Source organism: Bombina bombina, chromosome 7, assembly GCF_027579735.1.
Source record: "Bombina bombina isolate aBomBom1 chromosome 7, aBomBom1.pri, whole genome shotgun sequence".
NCBI classification, from domain to species: Eukaryota; Metazoa; Chordata; class Amphibia; order Anura; family Bombinatoridae; genus Bombina; species Bombina bombina.
Window position 1 is genome coordinate 11339584 of NC_069505.1, and position 10000 is coordinate 11349583.

Sequence of the window (10000 nt, forward strand, 5' to 3'; positions counted from 1 at the left end):
CTAATTCACCAGGATCACATTCAATAAATCCACTTTGGATATGCTCCGAATAATATCCTCTGTGTTGTGTAATAAATGTAATAACACAATTCACTCTTTACCACCAGTCCCAGGTAAACATTGTGTGTGTAGTTCTACACAAATATACCACTATATTACTACTAGTAATTCCAGGCTAAATGATCTACCAGACACTCAGTTATTTACTAGAGAGAGAGCTTTAATTAGAATCTGCAGAAATTACAGAAAGGTTACAGACATAAAGAGGTTTTCACTAATACTCCCAAACACACAAGTTTTTTATCAAGCCGTCAACTGCAAATACGCTGGAATTCCGCAGGGTATTTGTGATTCGCCATAGTTATCAAGCCCTACAGACCGGCAAAAGTAGAATTTAGTGACGTAACATACGATCCGCCGGACTCAGTCCGACACAGATCGATGCTTACGTCACTCCAGATGTTCCGAACGCAAGTTCGGCACAATCTGACTACTTTTGGAAGTTATCAAAGAAGAACCAGGTACGCTCGGCACTTTTATGGCCCAGCGTACCTGGTTTTCAATCCGCCTCCCTGGAGGCGGCGGATCCCTTAGGAATCAATGGGAGTCTGACAGCAGCGAAAGCTCATGTTCGCTGCTGCCCGATATCCCATTGATTCCTATGGGAAGTGTCTGCACCTAACACCCTAACATGTACCCCAAGTCTAAACACCCCTAATCTGCCCCCCCTACACCGCCGCCACCTACATTATACTTATTAACCCCTAAACTGCCGCTCCCGGAGCCCACCGCCACTCTAATAAACTTATTAACCCATAAACTGCTGCTCCCTGACCCCGCTGCAACTAAATAAAATGTTTAACCCCTAAACCGCCGCACCCGGACCCCGCAACAACTAAATAAAATGTTTAACCCCTAAACCGATGCTCCCAGACCCCGCCGCCCCCTACATTAAAGTTATTAACCCCTATCCTGCCCCCCCACACCACCGCCCCCTACATTAAAGTTATTAACCCCTATCCTGCCCCCCTACACCGCCGCTCCCTACATTAAAGTTATTAATGCCTATCCTGCCCCCCCTACATTAAAGTTATTAACCCCTATCCTGCCCCCCCTACACCGCTGACCCCTATATTAAAGTTATTAACCCCTATCCTGCCCCCCCTACACCGCCGCCACCTACATTAAAGTTATTAACCCCTATCCTGCCCCCCTACACCGCCACCACTATATTAAAGTTATTAACCCCTAAACCTAAGTCTAACCCTAACACCCCCGTAACAAATATTATTTAAATTAATCTAAATAAAATTACTATTATTAACTAAATTATTCCTATTTAAAACTAAATACTTACCTGTAAAATAAACCCTAAGATAGCTACAATATAAATAATAATTACATTGTAGCTATTTTAGGGTTTATTTTTATTTTACAGGCAACTTAGTATTTATTTTAACTAGGTACAATAGTTATTAAATAGTTATTAACTATTTAATAGCTACCTGGTTAAAATAAATTCAAATTTACCTGTAAAATAAATTCTAACCTAAGTTACAATTACACCTAACACTATACTACAATTAAATAATTTAAATAAATTAAATACAATTAAATAAAATTAACTAAAATTAACTAAAGTACAAAAAACCCACTAAATTACAGGAAAAAAAATTACAAGAATTTTAAACTAATTATACCTAATCTAAGCCCCCTAATAAAATAAAAAATCCCCCCAAAATAATGAAATTCCCTACCCTATACTAAATTACAAATAGCCCTTAAAAGGGCCTTTTGCGGGGCATTGCCCCAAAGTAATCAGCTCTTTTACCTGTAAAAAAAAAAATACAATACCCCCAACATTAAAACCCACCACCCACACACCCAACCCTACTCTAAAACCCACCCAGTCCCCCCTTAAAAAAAACTAACACTAACCCCCTGAAGATCACCCTACCTTGAGACGTCTTCACCCAGCCGGGCACAAGTGGACCTCCAGACCGGCAGAAGTCTTCATCCTATCCGGGCAGAAGAGGACATCCAGACCGGCAGAAGGCTTCATCCAGGCGGCATCTTCTATCTTCTTCCATCTGACGAGGAGCGGCTCCATCTTGAAGACATCCGACGTGGAGCATCCATCGATCCCGACGACTAAACGACGAATGACGGTTCCTTTAAATGACGTCCCTTGAATTCCGATTGGCTGATAGAATTAAGTGTCAGCGTGTGTGTATAGAGTGTCAGCGTGTGTGTATAGAGTGTCAGCGTGTGTGTATAGAGTGTCAGTGTGTGTGTGTAGAGTGTCAGTGTGTGTGTATAGAGTGTCAGCGTGTGTGTATAGAGTGTCAGCGTGTGTGTATAGAGTGTCAGCGTGTGTGTATAGGGTGTCAGCGTGTGTATGTAGAGTGTCAGCGTGTGTATATAGGGTGTCAGCATGTGTGTATAGAGTGTCAGAGTGTGTATGTAGAGTGTCAGCGTGTGTGTATAGAGTGTCAGTGTGTGTGTGTATAGAATGTCAGCGTGTGTGTGTAGAGTGTCAGCGTGTGTGTATAGAGTGTCAGAGTGTGTGTATAGGGTGTCAGCGTGTGTGTATAGGGTGTCAGCGTGTGTGTATAGGGTGTCAGCGTGTGTGTATAGGGTGTCAGCGTGTGTGTATAGGGTGTCAGCGTGTGTATGTAGAGTGTCAGCGTGTGTATATAGGGTGTCAGCGTGTGTGTATAGAGTGTCAGTGTGTGTACAGAGTGTCAGCGTGTGTGTGTAGAGTGTCAGCGTGTGTGTATAGAGTGTCAGCGTGTGTGTATAGAGTGTCAGTGTGTGTACAGAGTGTCAGCGTGTGTGTAGAGTGTCAGCGTGTGTGTGTAGAGTGTCAGCGTGTGTGTGTGTATAGAGTGTCAGTGTGTGTGTGTGTGTATAGAGTGTCAGCGTGTGTGTATAGAGTGTCAGCGTGTGTGTATAGAGTGTCAGCGTGTGTATGTAGAGTGTCAGCGTGTGTGTATAGAGTGTCAGTGTGTGTGTGTGTGTGTGTATAGAGTGTCAGTGTGTGTATGTAGAGTGTCAGCGTGTGTGTATAGAGTGTCAGCGTGTGTGTATAGAGTTGTATAGAGTGTCAGCGTGTGTATGTAGAGTGTCAGCGTGTGTATGTAGAGTGTCAGCGTGTGTGTATAGAGTGTCAGCGTGTGTGTATAGAGTGTCAGTGTGTGTGTATAGAGTGTCAGCGTGTGTATGTAGAGTGTCAGCGTGTGTATGTAGAGTGTCAGCGTGTGTGTGTAGAGTGTCAGCGTGTGTGTATAGAGTGTCAGCGTGTGTATGTAGAGTGTCAGCGTGTGTGTATAGGGTGTCAGCGTGTGTGTATAGGGTGTCAGCGTGTGTATGTAAAGTGTCAGCGTGTGTGTGTGTATAGATTGTCAGCGTGTGTGTATAGGGTGTCAGCGTGTGTATGTAAAGTGTCAGCGTGTGTGTATATAGGGTGTCAGCATGTGTGTATAGAGTGTCAGTGTGTGTGTATAGAGTGTCAGCGTGTGTGTATAGAGTGTCAGCGTGTGTGTATGTAGAGTGTCAGCGTGTGTGTATAGAGTGTCAGCGTGTGTGTGTAGAGTGTCAGCGTGTGTGTATAGAGTGTCAACGTGTGTGTATAGAGTGTCAGCGTGTGTGCATAGAGTGTCAGCGTGTGTGTATAGAGTGTCAGTGTGTGTGTATAGAGTGTCAGCGTGTGTGTGTAGAGTGTCAGCGCGTGTGTATAGAGTGTCAGCGTGTGTGTATAGAGTGTCAGCGTGTGTGTATAGAGTGTCAGCGTGTGTGTATAGAGTGTCAGCGTGTGTGTATAGGGTGTCAGCGTGTGTGTATAGAGTGTCAGCGTGTGTGTGTAGAGTGTCAGCGTGTGTATGTAAAGTGTCAGCGTGTGTGTGTAGAGTGTCAGCGTGTGTGTATAGAGTGTCAGCGTGTGTGTATAGAGTGTCAGCGTGTGTGTGTAGAGTGTCAGTGTGTGTGTATAGAGTGTCAGCGTGTGTATGTAGAGTGTCAGCGTGTGTGTATAGAGTGTCAACGTGTGTGTGTAGAGTGTCAGCTTGTGTGTGTAGAGTGTCAGCTTGTGTGTATAGAGTGTCAGCGTGTGTGTGTAGAGTGTCAGCGTGTGTGTGTGTAGAGTGTCAGCGTGTGTGTGTAGAGTGTCAGCGTGTGTGTGTGTAGAGTGTCAGCGTGTGTGTGTAGAGTGTCAGCGTGTGTGTGTGTAGAGTGTCAGCGTGTGTGTGTAGAGTGTCAGCGTGTGTGTATAGAGTGTCAGCGTGTGTGTATAGAGTGTCAGCGTGTGTGTGTAGAGTGTCAGCTTGTGTGTATAGAGTGTCAGCGTGTGTGTATAGAGTGTCAGCGTGTGTGTATAGAGTGTCAGCGTGTGTGTATGTAGAGTGTCAGCGTGTGTGTATAGAGTGTCAGCGTGTGTGTATAGAGTGTCAGCGTGTGTGTATGTAGAGTGTCAGTGTGTGTGTATAGAGTGTCAGCGTGTGTGTGTGTGTGTGTATAGGGTGTCAGCGTGTGTGTATGGAGTGTCAGCGTGTGTGTATAGAGTGTCAGCGTGTGTGTATAGAGTGTCAGCGTGTGTGTGTAGAGTGTCAGCGTGTGTGTGTAGAGTGTCAGCGTGTGTGTGTGTGTGTATAGAGTGTCAGTGTGTGTGTGTGTGTGTATAGAGTGTCAGCGTGTGTGTATAGAGTGTCAGCGTGTGTGTATAGAGTGTCAGCGTGTGTGTAGAGTGTCAGCGTGTGTATGTAGAGTGTCAGCGTGTGTGTGTGTGTAGAGTGTCAGCATGTGTGTATAGAGTGTCAGTGTGTGTGTGTGTGTATAGAGTGTCAGCGTGTGTGTATAGAGTGTCAGCGTGTGTGTATAGAGTGTCAGCGTGTGTGTGTGTGTAGAGTGTCAGCGTGTGTGTATAGAGTGTCAGTGTGTCAGCGTGTGTGTATAGAGTGTCAGTGTGTGTATAGAGTGTCAGCGTGTGTGTATAGAGTGTCAGCATGTGTGTATAGGGTGTCAGCGTGTGTGTATAGGGTGTCAGCGTGTATGTAGAGTGTCAGCGTGTGTGTATAGAGTGTCAGCGTGTGTGTGTGTGTGTGTAGAGTGTCAGCGTGTGTGTATAGAGTGTCAGTGTGTCAGCGTGTGTGTATAGAGTGTCAGTGTGTGTATAGAGTGTCAGCGTGTGTGTATAGGGTGTCAGCGTGTGTGTATAGAGTGTCAGCGTGTGTGTATAGGGTGTCAGCATGTGTGTATAGGGTGTCAGCGTGTGTGTATAGGGTGTCAGCGTGTATGTAGAGTGTCAGCGTGTGTGTATAGAGTGTCAGTGTGTGTGTGTGTGTAGAGTGTCAGCGTGTGTGTATAGAGTGTCAGTGTGTGTGTGTGTGTGTGTATAGAGTGTCAGCGTCTGTGTATAGAGTGTCAGCGTGTGTGTATAGAGTGTCAGCGTGTGTGTGTGTGTAGAGTGTCAGTGTGTGTGTATAGAGTGTCAGCGTGTGTGTATAGAGTGTCAGCGTGTGTATGTAGAGTGTCAGCGTGTGTATGTAGAGTGTCAGCGTGTGTGTATAGAGTGTCAGTGTGTGTGTATAGAGTGTCAGTGTGTGTGTATGTAGAGTGTCAGCGTGTGTGTATAGAGTGTCAGTGTGTGTGTATAGAGTGTCAGCGTGTGTATGTAGAGTGTCAGCGTGTGTATATAGGGTGTCAGCATGTGTGTATAGAGTGTCAGAGTGTGTATGTAGAGTGTCAGCGTGTGTGTATAGAGTGTCAGTGTGTGTGTGTATAGAATGTCAGCGTGTGTGTGTAGAGTGTCAGCGTGTGTGTCTGTGTTGAGTGTCAGCGTGTGTGTATAGAGTGTCAGTGTGTGTGTATAGAGTGTTAGGCTTGCTGTATTGATTCTCTGTTAAAGTAACATTGTCTGTTTAAGTATAATAGCTAACCAAGCTATTTTCTAAATTATTTGCTTTGCAAGGGTTGCATTTTTATTTTAAAAAAAGGAAATAACCAAATAACTTTATTTCTAGCATTCCAATTTTTTGTTTTGTTTTTCTGTCTGTGTGGGTAATTAGGGGTTGGATTATTTTCACCTGTTTGGGCCTTGCAAGCCTATAAATTTAGCACATTTACTCTGTGAGCTTGCTCTTTTAGGCTTGCTGTATTGATTCTCTGTTAAAGTATAATAGTTAGCTAACCAAGGTAGTTAGGCAAACAAGGTTTTGGGGTAACCAAGGGGAAATATATTTATTTTATACTTTTAAGTTAAACCTTTTATTAAGAATGTGTGAGAATCTCATTCAGTGTACAGCTTGCCACATGTTTGCATCACTGGAGCAGCCGCTTCTGGGATTATATGTTTGTGGCAAGTGCGAGCATATTGTCTCTTTAGAAACTCATATTGGGGATCTGGAGGAACGAAGTGCAACACTACATGAAATTCAGACACTTGAAAGGGAAATGGATAGGACTGAGCTGGTTGTTAATGGTTCCAGCAGTGGGAATGGGGAGGATTCAGATGAGGAAACTCCAGGATGTAGCTGGGTCACAGTTAGAGGGCGAAGTAAGCGGAAGAGACAGGCCAGTTCTGAGCTGGTACACCCCAATAGATTTGCAAGATTAAGTGAAGATGTTGGGGATATCAGTTCAGGGGTGGCAGTGTCAGAGAGGGCCGTGTTGCCTAGTATAGTGAACAGTCCTTTAGCTGTGGAAGAGGAGCATACTATGGTGGGCAGTCCTTCAGTCATGGAAGAGGGGCATACAAGTCAGGACCAGAGGCAGATGTTGGTGGTAGGAGACTCTATTATAAGGAAGGTTGATAGGGTAATTTGTCATCCAGACCCTTTACATAGAACAGATGCTGTCTTCCAGGGGCTCATGTTAGGCATATTGTGGAGCGTATTGATAGATTGTTAGAGGGATGCGGGTCTGATCCTGCAGTCATGGTGCATATTGGTACTAATGAAGAAATCAGTGGGAGATGGAGAATCCTAAAAAATGACTTCAGGGAGTTAGGTAGCAAGCTTAAAGCAAGGACCTCCAAAGTAATATTTTCTGAGATATTACCAGTGCCGTGTGTTAACTCAGTAAGGCAGAAGGAGCTAAGGTCTGTTAATTCATGGCTAAAAACATGGTGTAAAAATGAGGGGTTTGACTTTTTAGAACACTGGGCTGATTTTTCACTAGGGTACAATTTGTACAGTAAGGATGGATTGCACCTGAATGACATGGGTGCAGGTGTGTTGGGGGAAAGGATGGTAGCACGTTTAGAGAACCTTTTAAACTAGGCAAAGGGGGGGAGGGTAAATTAGAACAAAATAGAACAGAGAGATCAGTCTGTGAATATGTCACTCCCTTAATATCTCAAGGAAGGGATGACTTAAGAAATGTCACATTAGAAAGTATAGAGGAAAGTACACCAAGTAGCAGCAGAAAGCACATGAAAAATAAATGTATGACAACAAATGCAAGAAGCATGACGGGTAAAATGGGGGAGCTGACGCTCTTAGTTGCAGAAGAGGACTATGATGTTATCAGTATAACTGAAACTTGGTGGGATGATTCACATGACTGGGCAGTTAACTTAGAGGGGTATACATTATTTAGGAGGGACAGGAATAATAAAAGGGGTGGAGGAATCTGCATGAATATTAAACCTGACCTTAAACCTACAATAAGGGAAGATATTTATGATACAAGTGACAATGTAGAGACCCTGTGGGTTGAAATAAAGAGTGGGGGGAAAAATCCTAAAAAAATATTACTAGGAACATGCTACAAGCCCCCTAACATCAGTGACCTGGAGGAAACTCAACTACTAATGCAAATAGGTAAGGCTGCTAATAACAGTGCTGTAATTATGGGAGATTTTAACTACCCTGATATAAACTGGGCCAATGAAACTAGTAATTCAGCTAAGGGGGATAGATTTTTAAATGTTCTCAGGGATAACTTCTTGTCACAATTAATAGAGGAGCCAACTAGGAGTAAAGCTATATTGGATTTAGTGCTATCAAACAATACAGATATAATATCAAACATAGAAGCCAAAGAACATTTGGGTAACAGTGATCATAACATGGTCACATTTGAAATCTCTTTTCATATGCAGTGTTTTAAAGGTTTAACTAAGACTTTTAATTTCAAGAAAGCAAAATTCAACGATTTAAGGAAATCATTAAATAATATAAATTGGGACAATGTATTTTCTAATAAAAATACAGAGGATAAATGGATAATATTTAAAAAATTGTTAAATAAATATACATATCAATACATACCATATGGTTATAAAAATCAAAATAAAAAAACTAAGCCGTTATGGCTAAATAAAAATGTGTTAAAAGAAATTAGGAAAAAACGTAGGGCATTTAAATTATTAAAAGAAAATAGTACAGACTCAGCATACAATATTTATAAGGAATGTAACAAAGCATGCAAAAAAGCAATCAAATTAGCCAAAATTGAAAATGAAAAATTAATTGCCAAGGATTCTAAGTCTAACCCTAAAAGGTTCTTTAAGTACATAAATAGCAAAAAATCTAAGAAGGATAATATAGGTACATTAAAATGTGTGGAGGGTAGCATGATAAATAATGACAGGGAGAAGGCTGAGGTACTAAACCAGTTTTTTTCTTCAGTATACACAAGAGAGGAACCATTGAATGATACTTTGGAACAGAATAGAACATGCCAGTCCATACCACTAACTGGGTTTTGTTTAGAGGATATCAGGAAAAAACTAAAAAATATTAAGGTAAATAAAACTCCAGGCCCAGATGGAATACACCCAAGGGTGTTAAGTGAACTTAGCACTGTTATAGACAAACCTTTACTCTTAATTTTTCAAGACTCATTATCCTCAGGCATGGTACCCCAGGATTGGCGTAAAGCTGATGTGGTGCCACTCTTCAAAAAGGGAAGCAGCGATGATCCAGGAAGCTATAGACCAGTTAGTCTGACATCAATAGTGGGGAAGATATTTGAAGGGATTATAAGGGATTATATTGATGAGCATATTCGTGTAAACAAGATTATGAGTTCTAATCAGCATGGCTTTAGGAGAAATAGATCATGTCAAACTAATCTAATTAGATTCTACGAGGAAGTAAGTAAAAATATAGATAAAGGGGAATCAGTTGATGTGATATACTTAGATTTTGCAAAGGCATTTGATACAGTGCCACATGAGAGATTAATGCACAAAATTAAGGGACTGGGAATAGCTGAAAATGTTAGCTCATGGATAAATAACTGGATAAAAGATAGGGAGCAACGAGTAGCAGTAAATGGATCATACTCAGATTGGACAAAGGTAATCAGTGGCGTCCCCCAGGGATCAGTACTGGGCCCTGTTCTTTTTAATATTTTTATAAATGACTTGGAGCAAGGATTAAATAGCGACATCTCTATTTTTGCAGATGATACTAAGTAAAGTAAGGTCATTAGGTCAGAGCAGGATGAACTCTCTTTGCAAAGGGATTTGCTAAAATTAGAACTATGGGCAAGTGAATGGAAAATGAGATTTAATACGGAAAAATGTAAGGTTCTACATTTTGGAAGTAAAAATAAGCAGGCTATGTATTTTTTAAATGGGACAAGACTTAGCCAAACACAGGAGGAAAGGGATTTGGGAGTAGTAATAGATAACAAGCTAAAGATGAGTGCACAATGCAGGGCAGCGGCTTCAAAGGCTAATAAGATACTAGCATGTATTAAAAGAGGCATTGATTCAAGGGAGGAAAGCATAATTCTGTCATTATATAAAGCCCTGGTAAGACCTCACCTTGAGTTTGGAGTGCAGTTCTGGGGACCGATTGCTAAAAAAGATATTGCAGAACTAGAAAAAGTTCAGAGAAGGGCCACAAAGCTAATAAGGGGATTGGAGAAATTAACCTATGAGGAGAGGCTAGCCAAACTGGGTCTGTTCTCTTTAGAAAAAAGGCGCTTGAGAGGTGACATGATTACTTTATATAAATATATTCAAGGCCCATATACAGAGATGGCAGAAGCT

At 42.0% G+C, this 10000-nt stretch overlaps 1 protein-coding gene across 1 annotated transcript in view; it reads left to right on the top strand.

Moving 5' to 3' along the window:
- Positions 1-10000, top strand: part of LOC128635707 (alpha-2-macroglobulin) — an 806957-nt gene that overhangs the window by 757023 nt on the left and 39934 nt on the right. The window lies entirely within an intron of this gene.